Source organism: Melospiza melodia, chromosome 3 (assembly GCF_035770615.1).
Source record: "Melospiza melodia melodia isolate bMelMel2 chromosome 3, bMelMel2.pri, whole genome shotgun sequence".
Taxonomy (NCBI): domain Eukaryota; kingdom Metazoa; phylum Chordata; class Aves; order Passeriformes; family Passerellidae; genus Melospiza; species Melospiza melodia.
Window position 1 is genome coordinate 110,059,409 of NC_086196.1, and position 27,323 is coordinate 110,086,731.

The 27,323-nt window shown below is 41.7% G+C and overlaps 1 long non-coding RNA gene across 3 annotated transcripts in view; it reads right to left on the reverse strand.

The window, feature by feature from the left end:
• Window positions 1-3,620: 3,620 nt before the first annotated feature.
• The window catches only part of LOC134416203 (uncharacterized), a 29,658-nt gene continuing 5,955 nt past the window's right edge, over window positions 3,621-27,323 (reverse strand). The window contains exons 2-6 of one of the 3 annotated variants that reach the window (XR_010027197.1): window positions 21,229-21,317; window positions 17,928-17,976; window positions 10,446-10,690; window positions 7,763-10,062; window positions 3,621-7,662 (exon numbers count right to left, since the gene is read on the reverse strand). This is a non-coding gene — a long non-coding RNA (uncharacterized LOC134416203). Of the gene's footprint in view, window positions 10,063-10,445; window positions 10,691-17,927; window positions 17,977-21,228; window positions 21,318-27,323 lie in introns of all 3 variants that reach the window. The other 2 variants (XR_010027196.1, XR_010027195.1) reach the window with 2 other exon arrangements.

The window sequence follows — 27,323 nt, forward strand, 5'->3', positions numbered from 1 at the left end:
CCGCCCCGGGCTCGGTCCGGCCCGGCCCGCAGTCCCTGCCCGGTGCGGGAGCGAACGCGGAGCCCCCGAGCCCCCATGCCCGAGTTCGGCAAGCACCGCGGGCAGCGGCCCCTCGGTGCCCCGGGAGCCGGTGGCCCAAGCCTTTCTCAGGAATTCTGCGGGAATGTTATTTCTGCACCTTTCGGTAGCCCCGAAAAGCGTCTGCCCTAAATGCGGCTTTACGTTCTGCTGTCGGTACCGGCAGCGGACCCAGCGCACTGTACAATAACTTTAACCCAGCTCCTTGCTGTCAGCTAGCGAGTGAATGCCCGTTGTCTTTCGTCTCGGTTAAAAGAAGTGATGAGCAAAGTGTCTTTGCAATTCCCAATGCTGTTAAGCCATCTTGGTGCTTTCACACCTCCAATTTCATTTTTCCCTGATGAATACCGGGGCTTTCTATGGTCTAGTAGTAAAAATATACACAAGAAACAAGCATCTTCTTTATAAGTGTCTAGACATCTAGATATAAAAAAATGAAGAATTTAAAAAATACATGTGTATTTCTGATGTAGGTTCCACACATGTAAGGGGACCATGATTTTACCATGAATCTCAGCTATTTGGCACCACCTCTTCCTTGATCAGTGAGGCAGAGTCGCTCTCTGTCAATTAATGGTGTCAGTAGCACAGTAAGAGATGAACTGATCAATGAAGGAAAAAATGGCCAATTGTTAGAAAACACTAACTTGGGAACAAGGACAGTCTCTGAAACTGAAGCTAATGAAGAATAGTTTAGTAAGAAAACATGTTTTTACTGGCAAAGGGATGATGTCAATGAAAATGTTGCAGTAGAGGTGAATCACAAAATGCAGATGAGTAATCAGAAGAAAAGCGACATTGTGATCTTAAAAATTGTGTACCTTTGTCAACAATGTAAAGACAGTCTGGAAAAGGGACACAATTGATTCTGATAAATAAAATTACCTTAATTGCTTTCAACAAATGCTGAGGACTCTAATGACTGGCAGTGGACCTCAGTTCTTAAGGCATAATGAATTTTCTAAGATCTGGGCTTCCTACCACCAGAACATCCTCCAAATAAAAGGTTTGGAAAGAAAGCCATTCTGGCAGTGAAGAGTCTCTTGAAGGCAGCCAAGCAGAAATGTTAAAATCTGTATCTATATAGATACATCTAAGATCTATGTCTAATGGGCTTCAGCAGGTACATGAGAAGAAGGGATGGCAGAGACAGAAGAAGAAGGAGGATTTTGTTCAAAGACACCAATTGTCTTTGAACAGGATTTTATCCTGTTCTATAACAGGATAAAAATCAGCATCATAATGTGTCTGTCCTGATGCAACTGTCTGGTCTTATTAGTCAAACCTAAAAGAATTTTGACTGTGACAGGTATATAAAAACCACTGAAAATGTGTCTGGGCTCCGGGTCTGCCTGAGAGGGAATGAAAATAGCCAGAAGCTTTTACTCCTGCAAAATAACTATTATCGCTATTTGTGTTATATTACTAGGTGTTCTTAGCCAAATCAGATATGGTCATAGCTGGATTTCTCGAGACCTACTCAGTGGTACAATAGAATTTGTAAAAATGCCAGAAGAATCATTTTGCATGCTGGCATCGCAGATGTCACCAAGTGCAAAGTCATTTTGGACGCTAGCTTAGTCAAAAATCCCATTGAATTAATCTGTAACAAAATACTAAATCTGCAGTAACTCATATTAGCAGCTACATGAGGAGGAGAGGAGCCAAAATTATATAGGGCAGAAATCAAATTATAAACGTTGAATGCCTCTTTCTTTCCAGGTCAATTTAGTGAGGTTATTGTCAAGAAATGAGAGTAGTCTGGCAGGAGAAGGAGTTAGTGTCATGTACATGTTTATAGTACTGAATTATGCATTGGGAAATCTGCCTGCTCTCAAGCAGACTGTGTGCTCCCAAGCCGTAATTGCTCGCTGTGTCCTGTGTCCAAGTCACTTGGTATGACCCTGCTGTCACCTCTCTCGCTGACAGGATCCTCCAGCAGCACAGCATGGGTGTCAATGCCCTCTGCATCCCATCCCACTGCTCTCCCTTCTTCTGGCAGTGACCAAACCAATGTGGCACAAAGCCCTCTTAGCTGGTGGTGTCACGCTAAGAACTCGAGCTCCGTGACAACCCACGTAATGGTTGTTCCACTCAGTGTCCAAGGATTGTGTTCATGCCCTTCCTCCTCTGGACCCAAGCAGCTCAGGATACCCCAAAACCACTCTGCATTCTTCCCTCCTGCGTTTTCTGCTGCTCAGCTGCAGGTTAGGGTTGGAATTCAGGGGCTCTGAAAAGCTAAGCCAGCTCAGGTTGAGCAGTTTGGTGTGCCTGCTCTCCAAACAACCTGACTAGTGAAGGCTTTCGGATGGCTACAGAAATGGCTCACCCAGGCATAAAGCAGAAGAGGATGAGCTCCTGTTTCATATCAGCCAAATGCAAGAGGCTTGGCAGGTCCAAACCCAGCAGATCCCATCACATCTCATCAGTATGGATCACCCTTGACACAGGGTCAGGAGGAGGATGTTCTAATGTTCTGGAGGCATTCAGGGAATCCAAAAGCTTCAAAAAGCAGAGTAATCCTTTCTCTCACAGTGAGATTTCCCCTGTCTTCTCTGGAACAATCTCCCACTTTCCAGTCTTCATTTGTTCAGAAAGGAAAAAGTAGCTGAGATCTTCATATGTCTTACAAAAGTCAGTGTCCTAGGACAGCAGCTCGTATGCAAAATCACTTTGGCCTTCTTCAATGACTGTAAATAACATAATGCAGGATACAGTCAAAGAAGCTTCTGGAACAGGGGAAAGTGGGGTTTTTTCTGGTGGTTTTGGCTTTTTGAGCGTTATTGTTCTTTTCACTTAATACATCCAGAGTTTGGTTTTTGAATACGTAAGAAAAGATACTTTATTTCACTCGTTTGGATTATTTTCTATAGAAAAGTATAGAAAGAAAACACAATTTGCTATATATAATAGAAGTGAGACAGTTGCAACAACAAAGCATGAGCTTTCTCTCCAGAGATAGTGAAGGGCTTTCCAAAAATGGTGAACTAAAAGAAAATAGCTCTGACAGTGTGTTTCTGGTAGCATTGAAGATTATCAAAACAAAAATGAATTAAGTAATTGAATATATTTTTCTCATCAGTGATTATGTTAATCTAATTTATAAATACATCTTTTGCTCTGGACCAGACACAGAGCTGATGCCTGAATTCTGTGAGGTCGTGCTTAGTTGAACAAAATGAAGATCCAGCTATTATATAGATAGTTAAAGTATACTGGCCAGTATAATTCTTTCTGTCTTCTTCTTGCTTTCCCTCAACCCCAAGTCATTTTCAATTTCAGGTTGCCATGAGTCAGCCGACTGCTGAACTGTTGCATAGCAGACCATTAAAGGAAATGCTTTCAACTAAAAACTCCTTAGTTTTATTTTATTTGTGAAATTACAGTTTTTCCTAACTGCCTTCTGGGGAAGGGGGAGTAAACTATCTCTAAAATTCTCTAGGAATGCTAAAATAAACAATTATTGGCATGACTCAGCAGATAACAACAACAATAACCAAGAAGGTCTTTTCTTAAAGGAAAAAGATTTTTATTCTGTTGCAAAAAAGGCAAAAACAACATCACCAGCAAAGGAAGCAAATCTTTTGCTATCAAACACAGTCCTTTGACTCCCAAAGGTGAAACTTGGTCTTCCTACCAGCATACCCTGCTCCTTGTTGTGCAAGTAAACAACTCCTGGATCTTCCATCAGGCACCTCCAAAGAGGAATGAAACCAGCAGCTGAAGCTTTCTGCTGTGCTTCTTTCCACCAAGGTTCCTAAAAGTGCCCCCCACACTATCAAACAGCATCAGCACATCAAACCACCAGCCTCTGGAGATGTGAGTGGGGAGTGTGGCATGTGTCTTTCAGGCTGTTCCCAGTAGACTCAAATACTTAAGTGAAAATTCCTTGTATAAAAAGGGATTGTTTTCCCTCCCTAGGTTTACCATGAAAAGAATCTGTATTGTGCTGCAGGCTATTCAGGGAGGGTTGAAGTCTCTTTTTGTGTAAGTACTGTCTATCAAGTGTAAATCGATGTGTTGTGTACTTAGTGTAAAAATGCTTTTCTGACACTCAGATAAATTATGATTGTTGTTTTGACCCTAGTCTTTCATTCGCCTCCACTCAGCTGCTGACTTTTGTGGTTTCTGAGATGAAATGTTGATTTAGGACCAGTGGAATTGACCAATCTCATCTCTTCCTTTCCATCTAATTTTATACTCTTATTCCCTAATAGTCTTATTTGCCACCACTCTGCATTCTTCTTGTGCATTACCAATAAAATGTATTCATTATGTCCTTCTCTCTCCCTTGCTAATGTCTCAGAACAAATTGTACCCTGCTGCTTTATCTTTTGCTGGAGCAAAGTCAAGGCACAAAGCTGGCCCAGGATTTGGCTAAGATTGTTTTGAGCCATCTTTTCCTACAACTCTAGATGAGTTATTCTCTGAGGTCCTCAATCACAGCCAAGGATTTGGACCATTATTAATTAGTTATTATTAATAACTGTTAAGTGCCTACAGTGCTCTTGTAGCACAAAAAAGGGCAGGCTTCTTGCCTAGAAGAGCTATGTATGGGATGTCTACACTGCCGCCTCCCATGTCCAAGCCAGCTTTAAAATACTCAGGTATATAAATATTATATAAGATAATACTTACCTTTCTTACCCTACCTTAAAGTGCACTGAGCTCTGCAAGCAGCTTCTATAACCCCAGTGAGCTTTGACTTCACCAGAACACATTCACTGCACTGCACCCCTTCATCCTGTCTGAAATCAGGCAGGCAGATGCCAAAGGAAAAGCTGTGGCCTTTCAGCTGTACTGAATTTCACCAACTTAACATTACCTTGCACTCCTCTGGGGTTATTTTGCTCAGATTCCTTTGCAAATACATTGCTCTGCATTTTGTCCATCTTTCTCCTTTCTCCTCCCTTCTATTTTAGATGAATGACAGCACACTTGCTATTGCTGGTAAGTTTTCATTCACTACAAAGTTGGAATAACTTACCATGGAAGTACAGTCCCAGTTATAGATGAATGACAACACTTTTACTATAGCTGGTTAGTTTCCATTGACTGCAAAGTCAGAATAACTTGCAGTAAAAATAATGTCCTGATTATAGATGAATTACAACACTTTTGCTATTGTGAGGGAGCACCTGTGGATTGCAAAGCTGTTAGTAACCTACAATACAAATGTTGTTCCAAGAAATGTTGCAGCTTAGTCAGATGATAACCTTTTTAGTCCTTTTCCAGCACTGCAGATTCTGCTTTCTGGCAATAGCTATAGCCAGTTCCATAATTTGGATTTCAAATTTAGTAAGTGATAAATCATGCATGAGACCCAAAATATACAAAGCAGCAGTTGCAAAAATATTCTTCCTCAGTATTTTAGAAAGAACATCACAAAAATTTTGCCAAAAGAATTAATGTTTCTATAAAAAGACATGTGAAGAAATGAGCTCTTAAGAGATTACAACATTAACACATGCCATTATTATTACTACAACTAGCTAGAAACTGTTTCAGAATGTAGATATACTCTATAAAATCAATGAGAAGGAATTCCTTGCAACTGGCCCTAAGTCACGCTCACAGGACTAGGGATCTTAACCATAATCACTCTCTGCTGAGTATTTATTTATTCTGCACTTCCTCTGTTAGTTCAGCTCCCATGTGTCACAAATACAACCACATAAACAGTGATGGATTTGCTCCAGCTCCTTCCACCCTCAGACAGCACAGAACCACCTCGTAGCCTATTTCCTGTGTCACAGGTTTATTTCTACACAACTCATCCTGAGTGTTTGACACTGCCTGGAGTGCTGCAGTCAGGAATTCAGCTACTACGGTCAACTGAGTGCTTTCCAAGAATACACTCATTAAACAGTGCTGCTGGAGACTCTACATCCAAATCCTTGCTGAATGCTGGCCTTTCTTACTGGTTAATAAGAAAGGATTCATCTTCTGGAGAGTGTAAATAAGTAGAGGTAGGAAAAGACCAATAAAAATTCCCCATCAGGATTTTTTCAGAGTATTCAAAAAACAACTTTCTGCTATCTGGAATACATTTTACTGCCAGAAGTTCTTATTTGTAAAACTTCTCTTGTTTCTCTTAGGCTTAGTGTGTCTAGATAAATTCTATCTTCCCTGATTTTTTTTCTCTTCTAAATAGCTGTAAATTTTATCACAGATTTCTTCAGACATCAACTATCCCAAAAATATCAACTGCTCTCTGTCACCAAACCAAATTTTTCATTGTTCCCATAGCTCACTTTCTCAAAAGCCTCCACTGACACTTTGTGGTTTTGTTCTAAGCTCACTCCCATGTCTGTAGTCCTGGGGACAAGGGCACAAAATTATTCTTTATTCAAGGTACAAACAACTGCTCTTTGCTTCTGAACATGGAAAGAGAAATCATATTTCAAGAGACTGTTTCCACTAAAGTTGTTGTCAGTCTTAAAGATTCTGTGGATTTCTAATAAAGCACAGGTAGCACCAACTGGAGACAGAATGATTTGTAACCCTAAGAGATGCTCAGACAATAATTTTATTTAATTGTCATGACTGACTGAACATTTCTAAACTTCCAATTGTGAATAGAGGTTGCTTTGTGCAGGGAAATGATTCTTCTAACAATGATCCATTCATTCTGCTGTGACTATACCAGAGGGTGAAGGGGAAATGCCAGCTTTGCAATGTTTTAAAATATTATTATTATTAAAACAACTGTACTAGGGTATTGGCACATCCACAAAGAAATAAAACCCTTCCACTGCTTACCAGTTCATGGTTTAGAATCATCCTAAACTGGTAGCAGCCACAACCATTAGCATCTGATAGGGTTGGTATATTCATAAAATCATCAGTAAAATCCTCCAAGAGCTCCTGGACAAAATCAAACAGAAAAAGGAAATCTGCAGAGGATGGAAGCAGGAACAGAGGAACAGGTGGCCTGAGAGGAATATAGACAGAATTGTACCCAGGGATCAGATTATGAAAGCCAAAACCCTGATGGAATTAAAACTGGCCAGGGACATCAAAGAGAACAAAAAAGGCTTCTACAGGTACATTGATGATAAAAGAAAAACCAAGGAAAATGTGGGCCATCTTCAGAAGGAGATGGAAGAGCTGGTTACCCAGGTGGGATATGGAGAAGGGTGAGAACTCAGTGATGTTTTTGCCTCCATTTCCACCAGCAGGGGCTCCAGCCACACCAGCCAAGTCACAGAAGCCAAAGGCGGTGACTGGGGGAATGAAGAACCACCCAGTGCAAGGGAAGAACAGGAACCAGAGCATCTGAGGAGTGTGAAGGTGTAAAATCCATGGAACCTGAGGAGATGCATGAGATGCATGAGATGCATGAGGTGCATGGGTCCTGAGGGCACTAGTGGATGAAGTGGCTGAGCCACTATCCATACTATTTGAGAAATTGTGGCAGTCTGGTGAAGCTGGCAGTTGGTGGATAAGGAATTGGCTGGATGGTCACTCTGCAAGTGCTGTGGTCAGCAGCTCCATGTCCAAGAGGAAACCAGTGATGAGTGGTGCTCCTCAGGGGTCACTGTGGGGACTGCTGATCTCCAACACCTCCATCAGGGACAGGGACTGTGGAGGCAGTGCATCCTCAGCACATTTGCTGAGGACATGAGCTGAGTGGTGCTGGAGGGAAGGGACACCACAGGGACCTCCACAGGACTGGGCCTACCTGAACCTTGTGAAGCTCAACAAGGCCAAGTGTAAGGTCCTGGATCTTGGCATCCATCCCTGGAAGTGTTCAAGGTCAGTTTAGGTGGGTCTTTGAGCAGCCTGCTGCAGTGGAAGGTGTCCCTGCCCAAGGCAGGGGTTGGAACTAGATGGTCTTCAAGGTCCCTTCCAACCCAAGCCATCCTAGGATTCTGTGATTGTACAAATATGAGCTAATGTGTTGGTAAAAACATGTTCAGATAAAAATGCTAGGAAGGTAAGATGCCCATCTCTTTCCACAAGAAGTGATGGATAAGGTGGAAAATGCACAATTAAATGGGAATCTAGGCAAGGTTGCCAGCCTGTTCCTAGAACCCAGCAGCAAGGGCAATCCTTGTGTGCTCCTTTGGAGCAATGGCTGAGAACAGGAGCAGGAAATGAAATGGGGCTTCAGCAAGAAGGTGAGGAGGTTACAATGCTAAAAAATTGAAGAAAGTGGGGAGGTTACAATGCTAAAACTCTGTATGAATTCATCAGCATTTGTCCTGAGAAAAGAACAAGTCATTGATCTACAAAGGCAGGGAATGAATTTTTTTTAGGAATTACCATATAATCATGTTTCATAGACATTACTCTAAATACAACAATATTACTCTAAACCAAATCCAGAGAAAATATAATACCAAAGTCAGTCTGCCATTGTAGAGGTGGGCTTTGCATTTATCAGTTTAATTTTGGCTTTAAAACCAAAGGAGGCCAGTTACTCTGATAAAGCTGCTCTGCATTCCCCTTCCATCTCTTAACTTCATCAGAAAAACTCAAAGGGAGTTTTAAAGCAAACACATTACAAGATTCATTTGACAATAACCATCATAAACTTCACGTTCTTCTCCATAATCTGGGACAGATGGAGCATCCAGAGGACAGCTGAAGGCAGATATGTGCCTCCTGTCCCAGCAAAGCACAGGGATTCCTGCCTCATAATGGCCCTTTCAGGTTGACCACACTTGTGGTAACTCAGAGCAGGGTTTGCTTGGGAAGGGAGAGGAGTCAGGTAAAACTCAGAAGATGAACCAGCCCAGGGAATCCCAGGGGGATTTCATGCATGAATCACATCATGTTAGGTCAAAGCACACCACAAGAAGTGATGCCTTTGAACCTGAACCTGAGAATGGGACTGAAAGCATTGCTTTGGAACCCCGCTCTGTGACTTCTGCAGAGATGTAGGACATTTCACCCTAGTAAATAAATTCTGGTTGCATTCATATTAAATTAAATAAGAAAGAAGTGCTCTTGCTTTCACTTACATTCAGATCACTGAGGAAAGCCCAAAGCTGTTGATTTTTTTTGGGAAGATCAGTGTGGTGTAGGCTGCAGGAAGGTGTTGGACACAGGAGTCCTTCTTGAGCACAGCTAGATCCACGAGCTTTCTCTATGAACCTCTTCATTTGCAGCATTTTCAGGCAATTTTTGGAGTGGATCTTTTAAGTCACAGAAATAAGCAAGTTACCCTCATTATCAGTGCATTACTGATATGTCAGCCAGGACAGCAAAGCTGGTTCATGTGCTCCACAAGTACCTGAGCATGTCCTCTCTGTGTCAGTTAACCTTTAACATAAATCAAACCCACTCAAACTGTGACCTTACAACCGGGCATTTCTTCTTCCCTCCAGTTTCAAACACAGCAGCTCATCTTTTCATTTACATGAAGATCTTCTACATCAATTACAGCTGAATTTTATGCTATAATTAAGATCCCTTTGCACCAAAAAAAAAGTGGTTCAAAATGCATTAATTAATTACATTAAATAAGCACACAAGAGACTGCCTTGCATTTTTTGTTCCTCATCTAAGATTTCTGTGAAGCCAGCTGCAATTCACAAAATTGCTCAGCTTCACAAGCATTTCTCCCTCAAATTCTTAGACCTTTTGGACAACTTACTGTGAGGGCTCTCAAGCAGCCAAAAATGTGTTTCTCTTCCTACATCCTGCTGTGTGTACTTTTGCTAAACCCTTCACAACAGGTTTTCCTCAAAAGCTGAGAATTTTCCATAGCTGAGGTTTTACCTACAAAGTTCTGCAGACAGGATCTCTTGAGATTCTGACCTCACTTGTTCAATGATTCCTCTCCAGCTACTGCATTCTTACAGCAACTGTACCGAGGAGTTCTGGCTGGTTGTAAGAACCAGAGAAAAGCTTGTCCAAGTGTATTCAGGGGACTTAAATGTAACAGCAGAGACAATCCTGTTAATCCACAAGGCAATTTAAAAAGTTCGTTCTAAGCAGCCAAGATTTTATCTTCATTGTCTCTTCTCCTTTATTCTGTAAAGAAAAATTTTGTTTAATGTTAAATTCATTATTATGGCTGTGACAGATGGGTATAGAAACTATGGAGTAATTGCAGAAGGGTGGTCGTTAGTAGGGAAAGATAGAAATGCTTAGTTGGAAACTGTGATCTTCCATAATCCATCAAAATGCCAAGATTGCTGAATATTCACTTCAAAAGACAGATTCTTTACAGTGGGTTTGTCCAAATGGGAGTGTTGTGCAGAATTCTGGTTTCTGCTGTCTTTAGCACAGTGGAAATAAATGCTGAAGAATCCCCATGCCTTTGCAAAGCTTACTGGGAATCTTTGTGCAAGCAAAGGGAAGGGTTGGAAGCTGTGACCACATGAAACACGAATCAGAGCCCACATTCAGAGTACCTGGCTGGCAGCACCCAAGGGGCTGGAGGATGGATCTGCTGATGCCATGTTCTCCCTCTGCACTGCCTGCTTAGCTCCTCTGGGATGGAAAGAGAGATAATGGCAGCCTTTGGCTTCGTGCCTGTCATTGCCATGACACTTCCATACGTTCCCTTCAGCACTGTGGATGTCTCCCGTCACCTCTCAGCAGCAGCAGCAGTTACTCCATAGGAAACGTCTCGAAATAAGCCTTTCATTTGAGGAGTCTGCCAAAATAAAAACACTTTTAGAAAGAGAAAACTGATTTCTAAACAGAAATAAATCTGAAATTAACTGAAACCAAAATCACATGTTTCCCCCCTACGCCCCCACCCAGGTCTCTGTATGTTGGGAACCTTAAGCTCCACTCTGAAACTAAATTAGACTTGAAGTCTGAAAACTGACCTCAGAGTCAAACTTTGGTGGCTTGAGATGATATGTTCTCTTCTTAGATATAAATGCACAACTTTAGATCCCCTGTACTCACAAGTTGTTTCCTAGAAACAAAATCTTATGATTTTCCGTTCAATTAGATTGTGTATTTTAATTAATTCTCTAGTCTTTCTCTGGAAGCAAATCATCAAATAGAAGAGACATCTGCACTGTTCTAATTGACTTAAACAGAAATAATGAATGTACAACCTTTGGGTTGATTGGACACCTGGATTATTTCTCACTGAGAAAAACAATACATCTATCCACAAGCGAATTTTCAGAAGAGAAAGTGTGATAATTTCATCAAAAAAGCATTAAGATAAAAAAGTGGGCTAGAATTACACACATTTACTGAGTAGAGCCTCTGCTCCATCCCCTGTTAGGGCTTCACTTTGAAGACTGAAGTGAAACGGCAACAGTTTATTTCTTTCTGAGATTTCCATAATAGAGGAGAAAGGAGGATCTGGTCCATGTATTTAGCTATAGACAATCTAGGAATTCTTCTGAGTAAAATACACCAGGATTTACAACTGCCACCTTTATTCCCTCTGACAGAAATAATTCCACTGAAATAGTTTTTTTCCAGAGACATTTGGGTTTACATTTTATTTAAAAGGATAAAGCTGTTGTTATATCTAGAAAGCAAGAAGCCTTTCCAAACAAAGAGTACCTTGGACCAATTTTTACAGAACACAGACCATTTACTTCACAAAATTCAACTCTTGTATTTGGAATTTCATGTACAAAGCACAAACCTTGGGAACAATTCCCATAAGGATTCATTTAAGAGGCTTCATTAGGTGGAAAGGGCATAAAGCAACCAAAAAACCTAAAATGGCTGCTCTGCATTATATTGTTCTGTGGCTGCAAGCATGATTTACAACAATGCATTTTCTGCCCTTGTTTCTTTAGCTTAGTGCTGAATTATAAATGAACAACTGGATCCTGGCATTCTTCTAGTTTGAAAATAAAATTAACCTGTTTGAGAGACTTTTTAAACACATTCAGTAATTGAATTCTTTACAAGGAAATGTTTTATTTGAAGAAAAAAGACCCCAACCCATCTCAGACCTTCCTGGTTTGCTCTTAAACAAAGAATAAAGCTACATGTAAAACCAGGCCAAGCAGTTGCACGTCAGCTTGTTTGATGAAGTTTAAATAACTGTGGATAACCAATTCACAGAAAAGGCAACTGGTTTGCTTTGGCTTGATTTGAATTTAGACATGCAGTAAGTTTGTCCACTGATGTAGGTATTTGACAACATGTGAAGTCTGCAAAATCACATTCAGTCTGCCTGACAGCATGAGTCTTTTTGTCTGCTCAACACTTGTGGTCCATATCTGTTTTTAAATAATGTACACAAATGCTGCAACAAATGAATCATAAATAATTACTGAGCATTTTTTCAATAGATGACGCAAGTCCCCGCCTCAGGGGTTTGTTATCTACCTCAAAAATGGGCTAAATGATGGAAAATTATACACAGCAGCAGAAATTAGAAGGGGTCTGGCACTGCTCAGTACTAAAGGCTTGAGAGAAGATGTTGGTATGAAGGAAGAGGAGGCAGAAGTGTGAAGTTCAAAGCCAAGAGCACAGGAACACCAAAACCCATCCAAGTTTTACTTTCACACTGGGTGTGAGCTCAAGACCTGCTGGAGGGAGGATCACCAGGTCCTTGCTGTATTTTGAGCTCTGTCCCAGCCAGACCTGAATATTTCTCATTAAACAGATGCATATCAAGGAAGGTGTGACCAGTCTGAGGGATGCTGCTGTGCTTTGTGTCTGCAGGCCCCCAGCTGGGCATGGAGCTTGTCCCTGTGCCTTTCCAAAGGTCTCAGCATGGGGCTGTGAGTGGCTCAGTGGGGCATTCCCAGGGGTTAAGGCAGACTGGTGCAGAGGGCTGTCCCAGCACTTTGCATCCTCTGACCACAGCCACCAAAATAGCCCTGAGCTGTCAACCACAGCCCTGGGGAGCAGGGAAGGTTCTTCAGCTCTCTCCTTGTATTACAGGCCTGGATTAGGCTGATTTAGCCTTTTTTTTTTTTTTTTTTTTTGTAAATAAGGCATCAGGATCTGCCAACAACATTCCTCTCATTTTATCTGATCTCCTAAGAATTATTTTTAGTAAGAACTGGTTTACCCTGAAAGAAAGCTATTCTCTAAAAAAAGCTTTGTACACTTAAGACATATGGGACAGAAGGAAGCCTGCATCTAGCATTGCTTTTTTCTTTCAGTCACCAGAAAAACCCTGAAATTGCCCTTTTTAGCAAAGAGAAAAGATAAATGGGTTCATTCTGAATCAAAAATAATAGATATGTCTTGTGCCATTCTTGACAACCTTTTCTGAAGTCTCGTTAGCTCACAAAACATGTGCACAACTCCTACCTCTAAGAAATCCACACAGGTGTAATTCCACTGAAATAACAGTTGAATAGCTGTAGTAGAACAAGAGCTATTTTTGTCACTTCTCTCACCAAAATGAAATGCAATAGATACTTTACAGAGGTAGCAGCAGCCAGTCCTCCTTTCTGACAAGCTTACAAGCACTGGAGACATTGCTTGGGGTCATCATACTCTGTATTTTGGTGCACAGACTTAGTGAATGGCATGCATGTTATGCTTACTAAGCTACTTTGGATAAACATGGAAAAAATCTAGTGGTGTAGCTGTCACAGACCAAAATGGTTCCATGTGCTGTGTGATTTGAAGGGAGATTCCTTTGCTGTGTGTCATTTACCTTTTATACATCGCTGCTGAGCAGTATTTCATAACCATTCATTCTTTGGATGCCCACACTGACATTGTTATATACATACAGGCAGGGAAAAATGGGAACTGGGTGTTCTTACTCCACGTCACATTATAGTCCACAAACAGCTTTATTGCTCTTTGCCATGTTTGGGAACGAAGGCAAAGGGATGACCTGTGTCTCACAGCAGAACAATTTCCTTCTCACACTTGGGAAACAGAGCTCCTCTCTTTTACATATGGTTTATGTGCACATGCATAGCCTTGGGACATCAGGAGCTGAGGAGAAAAACCTCACGTGTTTCATATGTAAATCAGTGACAGCCCTGCTCATGTGCTAAATGATAAATAAGCTGGCATGGTGGAGTCAGCAAAAAACTTTCAGGCTTTGATTTTGAACATCATTTCTCAAGCCATGATCCTGCAAGTCATAAGGATTTTTGAGTAGGTTGGGCCCTGTCATGAATAAGTGTTGGCATAACTGATACAGCAGCAAACAGCTTTGGGAAAACAACTGCTTGTGTCTCTCTGGCATAGAGCACAAAACCGTCTCAGTGATCCCTGCCTTTCCTGGCACACCTGGAGTGCACTCACTGTGCCTCAGTCACTGGGAATTCCCTGAATCCATTGACACCATGGGGAGAGAATGATGATATTTAGGATTGAAGTTAATGTGGGATCTGTTTTTCCCTCCTGTCCCCTGTGGCACTCTGAAACCATCCTGTGATGCCTCTGTGTCTCCATTTCTGCCCTCATGGTGATGATTTCCCCATCCCAGGAAGTCTGAGAGCCTGTAAATGTGTTTAATGTGAGCTGAGGTCGTTGGTTGCAATTTTCAAAGCAGATGTGGCTATTTCATCCAGGAGGTTGTGACATTATGGATAATAAAGATAAGGCTTCCCATAGCCGAGGTTGTTACACTCTCCATTTAATTCACTGTTTTCTTGCTGAATTACAGTATTCCAACATTAGCAAGCACTAATGATGACAGCTGAAAGTTACACTGCTGGGTATCCAACTCATCTCAATTCTTTGGAATAAATCTAACCCAATAAAGTAACCCAAGCAAAACTGAAGGATATTGTATTGTCTTAAAAACATTCACATCCTTTCCTGTAGTGATCCTACAGGCCATCCTTACCCTGAAGGAGAGATGGATCACAAATGCTGTTATCAAGGAGGAAACTTTTCCTTTCAGAAGCCTCTCAGTTAGAGCAAACCTCTGCCAATTGATTTTCAGTCATTCCAGTAAAGAATGGGCAGGCTTGGATTAAACTTGTGTGCTGTGACAGAGAGAAGGGTGGAAATGCAGGGGGAGCATCCCTGTGACAAGATTTCTGGGGTACCTGGAGTACCACAGAGCTTGGAAGCAAGGGAGCCTAGGATGAGGTCTAGAAGAAAACCTCTCTTCACTCTCTCTCCTGAAGATTTGCTTGTGGATAGGTGTATTATTTTTCTCAGTGAGAAATAATCCAATCAACCCAAAGGTTGTACATTCATTATTTCTATTTAAGTCTAGAATTCCTGGCAGGTGGAATATGGCAATGGTGGAGACTAAAACCTGAAGCTGAAAGGAGACTGAAAAACAGGGATGGAGACAAGGAGATGTAAGGTTAAAAGGGCTAAACTGGGAGTGTAAGAAGGAAAAGCTAGAATAGGTAAGAGTTGGACACTTCAGAGTTGTGTTAAGAGCTGACACTCTGCTTGGATGGGTTCCTCCCAGAATCTGGAATAGAACCCAAAATTTCTGACTTGCATTTTTTTTTTTTTATACTGAGATCTATTTAAAAAAAAAAAAAGAATTCCTTTTCTCCTTGCAGCCTGCACAGGGATGATACACAACTGCACAGTGAGAGTTGTCCATGAACCTCTGCTTCAGTCTGTGGATCTGGAATTCCTTCCAATGAAACAAATGGAACTGAATGTAGTAACATGTGCAAAGAAACCAAATTGCCTTCCTTAAAAAGCTAAGAAATTCTTCAATATGTGTGTGTTTGTGTATATAGATATGCACACACACACACATAAAGCAGTGTGAAGGGAACTTGTGATGCCTTCAGAAAGCAGGATGTGCAGGAATACAACAATTGGAGCTCAACCTTTGCTCAGCTGCTCTGAGCACTTCCATTTTTATCCAGTCTATTTCTTCCACCTCGTGCAGAGGTTCCTCCAAGTCCTCCTGTGCTCCTCAGTTACTTCAGCCTTTTATTCCTGGGAAGTGTTTGGGCAGTGGCAGTCCCTAAGTCAGAGATCCAGGCTGTTCATGGGCTGCTTCACCATCTAAAGATTCTGGACTGTAATTCCATAGCTGGAACTTTTCACTGCAGTGCTCAAATAGAACTCAACCAACCCCCAGCTTATCTCGCTGTTCTTCCTACTCTTCTTCCTTTTATTTTTTCTTTGCTTCTTGGGGTTTTATATTTTTTTTTCACACTTTTTCAACAAAAAATGAAAGCATTCTATATTTCTTCATCGCTCTTTTCCTTTCCACCTCTTCTGTTTCTGTGCTTCTTTTCCACAATTAGCTCTTTTATTTTTTTTTTCTTCTTCATTTTTATTTCCCTCTTCTGTCACAAAGAATGAAGCTTGAGCCTGGATCTTGCATTATCTTAATAATTATTTGACCCTGTATTACATCTTCAGACCACCACTTATAGTCACAAGAGTTAAAACATATATATATATATTTTAATATTTTTTTCTATAAAAACTGATCCTAGGCAGCCTTCCAATTATGATATCAGCCTTGTAAAGTTTGCCTGAATTTGCTGACATCCTGAAGGAATGATCTCAAGAGGTGTATTCTCCTGGCTGGAAGGGCCAGCAATGACACATCAGTCAGTGTTAGCCTGCCCACAGCTGATTGTTTTGGGGGTTGGAATGGTGCAAGTGGAGAGAATGGAGCCCCCCAAGAGGCAAGATCTGGCAACAGCTGGAATAAAGATGTGCAGGAAGGATGAGGGGTTAGGAAAAGAAAACCCAAGGAGAAAAAGGAGGAGCTTAAGAGCCCAGAGGCAGAAGCAGCAGTAGCCTGAAGCAGAGATTTTCTGAGTGTGATGGAGAACAGGAAAACAAGAACTGAATAACTTTTAGTTACAAAGTAATTTTAATCCATGAAAAAGCTTCCTGGTGGTATCAGTATGAGAGCCAGTGATTACTGGGGAGATTATGATGAAACACCATAGCCTGCTTTCTTTTCTCCTCAGCTCTGCTCCATCATCATCCTTGTCCCTCCCTATTTTCCCTGCCCAGACCTGTCCAGTTCTTACAGGAGTTAACAAAGAGCTTTGCCATCAGCTCCAGGAGGAGCACAGTTGTGAATTACTGTAAATTGAGGCCAGCCTTGGCAACAGGCTCACAGAAGGGCCAGTTCCACATCAGGAAGCAGAGGATATTTCACTGACAGTGTCAATGCACTGTCAAGCAATAAAACTTCTGGTTTCTGGCATATTTTGGAGCAACATGACAAAAAAAATTGCAGAATCCACACTATTATCCTACCCACAGTTTTCTACTGACCCTAATTACAGTTCTGTTGCTCAAGCTATATAATTTGATTTTCAACAGCACACCAAAAAGGCAGGAGCTCAGCAGTTCCCAGAGTGATTGCACAGTTTGCTGGACAAATGTGTTTTGCTTCTGGTCAGGACTTAGGTGAATAATTAATTAGGAAGTTAGATGTCCAAACATGTCTCCAGTAGGTCTAGAGAGCAAGAACAGTTAGGGCTGGCATGCCTGGATGCCACTCCAAATGCTGAAAGTTGCTGGTAGGTCTTTTCTCTAATGGCAGGTGGTAGATGCAGTGGAGGCCACAGTGTTCTTGCACTTTTATTCCAAATGTAATTTTCATGTTTTCAGAGATAACCAAAGGACTAAGCACCCCTGGTGTGGCGGCCCTTGTGCATATGACAACAAAAATAGTACTGGAAAAGGAGATACTCATTTTACTCACCATGTTTGGACCTCAAAGCATTTTGCCTTTCTCTAATGTCCATACACGTACATTCTTGTTTATTTTGCCATTGAAGTCCTTAATTTTATTTTTTTTGTCTAATTGTTGTTGACACACAGCTGTCACACACTACTCTGGCAGATGAGCATGGCTGTGGCTCACTCAGGAGCTGCACCCTCAGCTAACCTGTCCTGAAGAAGAAGCCTTTTCCACCTGATGCAGCAGAAGTCTTTGCTTCCATCCCTGCAGAGAGACCAGTGCAAACCCAGCCAAAAATCCAGCTGAGGGGAATGTGAGCAGGCAATCAGCAAAATTCACCGGAGCTCACCTCTCAACATGGAGTCCTGTTCTTGGCATCAGTGGGAATCTTCCTCTGACTGAAGGGAAAAGTAGCAAGGGACATGATTTTAGATTGTTGCTGATTTTGTTTCACTTTCAAAGGCAGCAAGATTAAAATTTGAATTCTAATTATGTGCCTTTTTTTTTTTTTAAGGCACAGCAGCTAACTAATTCCCATCAGTGCTTTCCCTAAGATCAGAAGCAAAGTTGTCACTAAAATATTTTTTTTTCAATTCCAAGCCAGGCATATAAGTACAGTGCCTAAGATGAATCAGTTCAATGGTGCTCTCATTCTGCGCTTAATAATAAAATAAAACCAAAAATTATTAATGAAATCCAAAATCCTGCAGGGTATTGAAAATTGCAGAATATTGTCTGAGTTTGCACTCTGACCCCAGCTTATGTTTGCCTGCTGAAGCATAGTAAGCACATATGATATTACAGAGCGAATAAAACACACAATTAAGGCAACACATTCAGGCAGATAAAACTAATGAAAGGTTTAGCTCTTCTCAAAAATAATGTGTTCAGTAGAAGACAATCCCTTGAAGCACGTGGAATGTCTAACATAATACATTTCCATGCTTAGGTTTTCAAAACTGCAAAATACAGACATTTATAGATACGTGTCTCAAATGTAAAATAATCTTTTTGGAAGGAGTAGACAGTATCTTTTTCTGACACACTGAAGGGGAATAATGTTCATTGTTTATGCATTTGCTCAATCAGTGGAATTTTGCATGGCTAAACTTCACTTCATCAGATGTATATCGGTTTAAATTAGCTCAAAATCCAACTCAACATTCATTTTTAGATCACAGTCTTCAGAGGAACTGATTTATCAGGATGCCTAAATCCACATGCACTACAAATAAGCCAGGAAAGACAAATAAGCCTCTTGGCATAAAACAAATGAGCCAGGAGTAAAAAGAAATGTGAAAAAAGGAACAGCTTAGGTAAAATAAGGAGAAACCTGCCAGCGGGAAGAATATAGAGTTTCAGATTCCAGACACTACCCCACTTGGATTTCCTCATGTTCTACTTCCCTTCCAGCACTTCCTTTTTTATTTTTATTTTTATTTTTACTTTTTTATTCTTATTTTTATTCTTTTTTTACCATTGCCTTCTGGACCACCTTCCCTGCTTGCATCCATCAGCTCTCCAGTTTTGCATTTTCATTCCTTTTTAAACCACATCTCTTTAGCAAACCTTAGAAACCATTTGGGGGGTTGCTGAATGAGAACAGTTTGGAAGGACCAAAAAGCTTTGGGCATGCTCTGAGCAATGGCAGCTGCCTGGGAATGCTTTGAGCACCCAACAAATACAAAAACAATCACCCCAAGAACAGGATTTTAAAATGAAAGGCAGTTAACAGCAGACCCTTATCATCCTTCTGTCAGGTTTGCTGATTGTGGAGCTGTGAAGACTTTGTAGAAGAGGAAAGTTTATATAAGAGGAAAAAGTGAAGGAAAATTAATATGTTTGTATGATACCAATGTTGTCAAGAAACAGTAGCCAAGTGTTAGAATAACTAACCTTTGAGAAATTGGGGATTAAAGGCAAAGTACTTCTGGCCAGAGACCAGGCCTCCTTAGCTGGGGAGCAGCCCAACAGAGGGAAATCCTTCTTCCTGCATAAACTTTCCACTGATGGTGGCTAATTAACCTGGTATTTGGTTAAAAATTTAACATATTTGTCAGATCTGACTCAGTTCTTATTCATCACTATTTAAGAACATAACAGTGTCTCATTTCCATCCATGTTCATGTAGTCTGACTTGCACAGAGAGGTAAATGAACTCAGAGAAGTTAGATCATGCTGAAGAAAGAGTTTTATCAGGTAGCCCTGAGTGTGAGACAGTCAGTGCCACATATATTACCATTAAACACTGTATTTCATTTTGCTCCTTTTGTTTCCTATCAGACTCCCTTGGGGCCTTAGTTTGTATTCATTCACTCTCTCAAACGTCTTCCCAGATGCTCAAATCCCACTTCTGTTATTGCAGTTTCTTTTAAATTTGTCTGGATCCCTTGTGCAGAGTCAGGACTTTGCTGTTCCTTAGCTCAGCACTCTCCTGGCTGGAGTCCAGCTCAGGTAATTATATCCAGAGCTCCCTCTGACTTCCCTCTCTGGCTGCCTTTGGAGAAGTTATTCTTCCTTTTCTTTTGCAAGCTGCTTTATAACATTGCAGGTCCTGGGAACTGATGGGATGTGTATTTTGGAGAGGCTGTGCATTATGCATTAGGGGTGAACCAACACCTTCCTCAGTGGGACTGAAAGTACTGACACAGCTTCCTTTCTTTTTCATTTCGATGCTATTTTAAGGGGGCAGTTGTGACACCAAGCAGAAGCTGAAGGACAAAAATTTGGTCCAGATGAATTTTTTGTTGCTATTTGGATGTGGAGACTTCACCCTCTAATTTCCTATTCTGAATCTAGCCTGGATTTGTTCAATAGCTGTTCAGTGGCTTATGTCACTTGAGCTGGTTGTCACAAGATGCTCACAAAAATAGATTCCTCACTTATTGGGAGAAATATCAATACAGAGGCTAAAGAGAGAGCAAGTTCTGCTAGAGGTGATGCTGCTACATCAACCAGGAGGCAAATCACAAAGCAAAAGCAGTAGAAAACTTAATCTTGCAGTGCCTCTGTTCAATCCAGCAGTTCTCTCTTTCTTATATTCATCCAGTGCTAGGGCAAAGACAGTTCAGGGTATCCTTTCCAATGAAAAGGATTCATATAGAATCACCAGGAGTCTAAAACATCAAGAGAGAAAAAATATTTTCCTTCTTAACTAAGAAGCACGAACCATAAAGTCAGGCAAATTTCAGAAAGAAAAAGAGATATATAGTAAAAAAATCCCAAAATAAACAATTGTAATTGATCTCCTTACTAGACACTGCTCATTTCCTGCAGGATGTGGGCATGAGAACTGGCTGGAAATACTTATGCAAGCTCATGTAACTCCTCACTGCAGTGCAGTCCTTCCAAGTCAAAGAAAAGGATCTTCACACATCAAACAAGTAAACTCTGATCAATTCTCACTCCCTCACCTTGGAGGAATTTGAGTTGTTGCTATCAGCAGAATTTTAAGCTGTTCCCTAGTCTGGGCAGAACTGCTGCACTCAGAAAAATCTTGGGAAGACAAATTATTCAAGAGAGGTCAATCTGTGCTCAGGAGAAGCTTAAGAAATCCTTTCCTAATCTAAACTTGAAGGTTTTGCCTTCACCATGGGCCATCTCTCAGGGGAGGATCATCAGAGAGCAGCCTCATCTTGGAATGGCCTCACCTGGAATGGAAATTGTGCCAGATTAGCTCCAGAGGACCCTTCATGCCAGCTCTGCACCCACAGGGAAATCCTTCACACCGCAGAAATTCCTACCAAGGAAAAACAATAAAAGAAGCATCCATCAGATGAAAAAGTAATACAGACTATATTCAATATATTTTTGTTTTTTCTTTTCATCACAAATGTACAACTTTTAAAAGCTGCCAGGTCCAGCTCAGCTTTCATGTTAAAAAATACCATTTATACCCAGTGAGGCCATGACTGAACTGGGATCATTTGCTGAATTTGGTTCTCCAGAGAAGTCAAAACCATCACAGCCTTCACATGACAATGTCCAGCCAGCTGAGATGGTTCCTGCACTTGTGAACAGAGGGGAAGGGAAGGAGCAGGGCTCTGTAGAAGTGCACATCTGGAAGTTTAACTTGACCCTGCTGCAGAGTGAAGTTAGCACAGCCTCTGTGCTGTTCTGATGGCAGGACTCGGCCAGTGCAAAACCAGCTGGCACCAGGTTCATCTTCCTCCCCCTCTGCTAAACAGCCCTTTCCTGCAAAAAGGAATTGACCCCACTGTGGTCAGTAACACTTTTATCCTCCCTCCCCTGCAGTTCAGGGGCACGTGAGCAGTCATAAATCCATATTTAAAGCGCTGTTGACCGCTTTAGAACTGGGCAGTAAAGGAAATAAAGTAAGCACAAAAGCATGTGGCCCTTGCACTGTTAAACATGGCATCTAGTGCTGGGGATAACTAAAAGCATGGTTGACTAAGGAACTAAATAAAACTGGAAGGCACTACAGTATGATTTATATCACATGGGTTTTTCTGTAATTTTTGTCAGTGGAGACCAGGAATAGGTGCAGGACAACAAGAACAAATGTATTTTAGGATTCTTACTGCAATCAAAGCACGAGGGACAAGGAAAGAGTGAAGTATACAAACATGCTTGAGCCCTGGAATTTTTTTGAAGGAGAAATTTTCACTGTATAATGAATCCATGTAGAATGGATGCTGTTGGCTTACATTATACCAGGTGATTGATGATGGTGCAACATAAATAGCTAATGAGCAATGTAATCTGTATTATTTCATGCTTGTTTATTTTCAAGAGGTGTTACAAGAATAAAGCAAATTCTACAGCTTCATAAACTTCAGCATCTGTTTCTTTTTTCTGTTTGAAAACTTTAAACATCAAGCAGGTTTTGGGACCTGCAAGCAAGCAAGTAAAAATTGCTTCCTCATGTCCAACCCAGGATTTTCTTATTAGTCATTATGAGTAAAGATGTCTAATGTAAGAATAGCCACAGTTTAATCCTCCACAGAACCCAAACATTTCAAGTCCATTGCTAACATTACCAGGTGAATTTGCATTGAACAGTGATATGGATTTTATCAAAGTGAAGCAAAGGCACTGCTTCTCCTTATGGAAGCTGTGGATCAAATTTTCAAGAGTGCTGCAGGGTCTTTACACACAGGGCAAGCTTACCATGGTATAATCCTCACCTTATTTTAATCCTTTGGTAAAAGAGCCTCAGACTGCTCCTGTACATTCCTGCAAGTGCAGTGACAGTCTCCTGTTCCCAAAATTCTTTAGGACAGCTCTGTATTTTCCTAAAGAAAATGCTGTCAGAGAAACAAAAGGAATGCTTGAACTATGACATTACCAGAAAGTCCTTTCTGGCTGTATGATTGCAAACTGTTTGTAGAGGAGTGCAACTGTTTTGAGTCCAACTTAAAAAAGAATGTGGAAATAACCATTAGCAAGCCAGAGGTGTCTGTGAAGATCATAGAGGAAATATTGAGGGATATTAAGAGAGTGCTGAGATTCAGCTGGGAAAGATCAAAGGGAGGCAGATAACAGCCAGGGGACATCAGAGCACCATGAAAGTTGCTGAGGATGTAGGAAAAGCCTGGGTAGTGCTGTGGGACATAAGGGAAGCTGAACAAGATATGTATGTCAAGAAACATCCCAGGGTGATACAGAAAAGCAGAGGACACATCCTCATGGCAGAGTTGTCTGAGAAGGCCTGGCAGTGGTGTGAGATGCAAGCCTCAGGGTGATGAGGAAAGCCAGAGAAGGCTGAGAATTGCTGGGGACACAAGACAGTCAGCTAACAGGAAGGAGTGTTGCTGAATGCCATCACATCTAGAAGGGCTGCAGCTGCTGGGTAGAGCTACAAGGATGTTTGAAATAACACAGTCAGAGTGTCCCTGTTTTATGGTGAATAACACATGATGCTGGACATCAGTGACCAATAAAGTCAAATGAAGAACAATTAGAAATATGCCAAGGAAAACACATATGACAAAATAGAAAAAAGAAAATATATTTGTTGCTAGAGAGCATAAGGGAGAATCTGGAAAATGCTTTCAGCAAAAAGCTCCTCAGCCTTAGGAACCTTCTTGGAGCAGCTGCTAAGCCTGAAGAAGGCATGTTAGGGAATGAGAGAGCAACTGCAAGGTGCCAGAAAGAGTGAAGCAGATTGTGAGCTGAATGACAAATGTGTAAGTTGGGTATGCTGGTTGCTATAAGGGGCCACAGAGTCAGGAAATGTTGGAGCTGCTGTGCTGCTTCTGGAGGCATCCAGGAAGGATGCAAGTTTAAGGAACGCTGTATAGGTTAAATTGAATCAAGAAATGTCAGAGAAGACTATGAACACCTTTAAGCCTGCTCAGCAGAGGGATCCAGACTAAGGCAGTGAATTATTGGAGTGGCAACAGAGAAACCAAGGCAAGGCTGTGGTCTCCCAAGGGCCCAAGATACCAGGAAAAGGAATGCAGATTGCCAGGGGAACTGAAGAATCCTGCTCATGAAACAGAAGAATCCTGCTCATGGACAACAGAAAGCTGTGGGATTGTCAGGAACCACAGGGTAAGGTCAAACTTAACTCAGATGTCTGGTTTCACCATTTGACTAATAGAAGAAAGATGTGACCCAAGATAATCCTGCCTGCCTCTCTTTCAGAGAGCAGAACAGAACACTTTTCAGTGCTGTCTTAAAGCAATGAAAGCTTCCTGCTGAACAACCATACAAGGCCATGTATGGAAAATAGCTATCTATCCTATGTCATTGTATGTGTTTAAACTGGGCCTTGGAAACCACACGAGACCAGGAGAGGAAAATAATCTCTTTGGGACAAGGGAAAATCTTAAAGGACTGAGTTGTGCTTAGGTCTGTGTGCTGGTGCAAGGAGCCCTTCTGCCCTCCTCAGCACAGTCATAAGCAGGTAAATATCCCCAGTCTTTATCACGAGTTTATAAAATACTGAGAGAGAGAAAAGCAGCGTGGAAAATATGTTTTATTCATGCACTCATCTAACTCCAGAGCACTGGTCCTAAATAGAGTAACATGGCCAATGTATTTATAATTCACAGTGCCAACTGGCTCTGGAGCAATGCCTTGCTGGAGCCTGGGCAGAGCGAGGCCCTCAGCCCCCATCTGGCAACCCAGTTTTACAGAGGAGACACTCTGTTTGAAACCTGCTCCTTGCTGCACTTCTTCCCTGGGGAATGCCAGGCACCAGGACTCAGCAGCACAGCTCCTCCCTCCCTCCAGCACAGCTCAGCCCCAGGAGAGCCACTCTGCAGCCTGACTTTGGAAGACAAAGAGTTATTTTTTGTCATATCTGCTGTGGAAGGCTGAAAACAGCCAGGTTTCCAACCTCTTTCCTTTGTTTGCCTTGGGTCTCTCAGTTTCTATATCAGGCTCTGGTTCAGCTTCCATTAGCGCTTCCTCATCAACATCCTAACAATGGTTTCTTCACTCAGGGTATCACCAGGATTATACTCACTGCCAGAATCCTCTGGCACAAAATCACTGTCTGAGTCACAGCAGAGAAATAATTAACCCTCATGATACTTCTCTGAAGAATGAACAGAATACCTAATAAGATTTATGGGACATCAAACTGATGCTGCTCCTAAGGAGGAAAGCATATTCTTGCTGAAGTTGTCATCACCATCAAGGAGTGAGGAGGTTCCTGAGGGGACACAGGAGACATCCTCACCTTAAGGCAACTTGCATCCCCTTCATTGAGTTAGTTACCTTAAATATGCAAACAGCAAACCACTTGTCTACTGCTCTGGCCCTGCATTAGATCATGGTTTCATTTCCTTAAAAAAAAATAATCTATCAGAGTCAATGGATTCTCAGCTTCTGTGAAACTGGCCAGACTGGAGGAAAGTAGGGCAAGACTATCTTACCTGAAATTACCAGCATTTGATTTGCAAATGGCCTTCAAATACTCCTGATCATATTCTTGTTATGTAATTAGATTTATCATTTAACTTACAATTCCAGAACTGAAATAGAACAGTTGAAAAATTTTCCTCACATATGGGGAAGAGTGTTGACCCACAGAAGAGAAATAAGCGCCAAAATATATACAAATTCCAAGCTTTTGCTCTTTTCAGCTTTAGTGACCAGAGTTTTCCTTCCCTCCAAAAAGTAATCAGTCACTTCAGTGGCAGACATTTGCAACCAAAACTAATTAACTTTCCAGGTCCAGAAGGATCCCCTCCCAAAAGCTGATAATGTGCCTCAGTGGGGTAGAAAAATGATAGTACAGCCCTAGCTGGCTGGGAGGGATCTCTGGAGAAGCACATATGATACAGATTTCTGTCTGCAAAAAACCAGTAGTCTGCTAAGATCTGGAAGCCTCAAAATCCTTTCACTTCTGCTGGGAATTTAGTTCAAAGCAGCTGCATGTAAATGTTGCATAGCAAATGCTACACTGGCAAATCTTTCTCATGATTCTTGTTTTTAAATCAATAAGAATAAACTATATGGAAGAGGAGCTTGCTTTAGGACTGCCAGTTTTGCCCTGTTTTAAACTAAAAGTGAAAACAACCCTAAGGAAAAAAAAAAAGAAAATATTTGAAATATGTATGAGCAACTGCACTGCCCTGCCTCATCCCTTTGTGCTCCATAAAGGGGACACAGATTGGCTGAATCTCTGAATCTTTTGTACAGATTCATCAGAAAGCATGCAGCTCCCATTCCCAGTTCCTGTCCCTCCCAGCCAGGAGTGGGTCAGAGGCAGGGAGACAAAGCAGGAGGATCAGCAGCAGGCTGGGAATTGCCTGAAGGCTCATCCTCTTTCTCCAGGCCCTAAAGGAGTGAGAACAGTGAGCATTTCCTCCTCATTCACATCCCTTGCATGAATGTTTCTGCTATCTGTGTGACCTCCACGCTTCTGCCTCATCTAAAAGAAAGGGGAACTTAGTCAGTAACTCCCGAGGGAGGGAGATCACTTCAACCTCTGACTTACTCACTACTCATTAAAAAAATGAGATCAGTAAAGTTGCTAATGGAGAGAGAAAAACACCTCAGCACGAATGCAATGGTTAGGGCACATTGTAAATCTCGTTAGGAGCTGTTCCCTTCAACATGAAATTACAGCCATGGCATGGAATTTATGCAGATATTCTCCCTGCCCCCATTCCTAAACACCACCTAGGTCTCCTTTCTTATTTTTAATCTAATCCAAATGTTTTGAAAACAATAACCTTAGAGATTTTGAGGTTAAAATTCCTCTGGAGACCCAAGCCAACTAAAGAGCCAGGTAAATCCTTGCAGACAAGGGTCTTAACAGCAGCAGTATGTTGGAAGTAAGGAAGCCCTTCCCAGCACTGATCCCAGCTCTTGTGTTGCTTTATGTGGGTCTGTGGGCCCAGTACTGCACAAGCTCTGGATCAAACACCTCTTAGAAGAAGCTGCCATACTGCAGACATCCAAGGAATGTGTGTGCTTGCAGTTGTTCCAGGAACTTGGCAACACAAATGTCAAGCATCCATTTTGATGCTAATTTGACCATAATTTGGGCCTCCACCCTCACCAGCCCTCGACCAAGGACAAAGACTTGAACAGGGGAGCTTGAGGACCTTGCAGCGTTTTTATTCTGCTGGGCATTCTTGGCCACAGCTGCTGTAAGTCTGGGAAGGGGTAAATGGGGAAACAGCAATGCCAGCCAGGCTGCCCAGCAGGCCCCTGTGCTGGAGCCCTCCTCTGCCTGCAGCCCAGGGCATGGGAGAAGCTGCTGATTCAGATCCTCTCCCCCTGCTCAGCCCGTCCTACTTCTTGTGAAAATTCCCACCTCCTG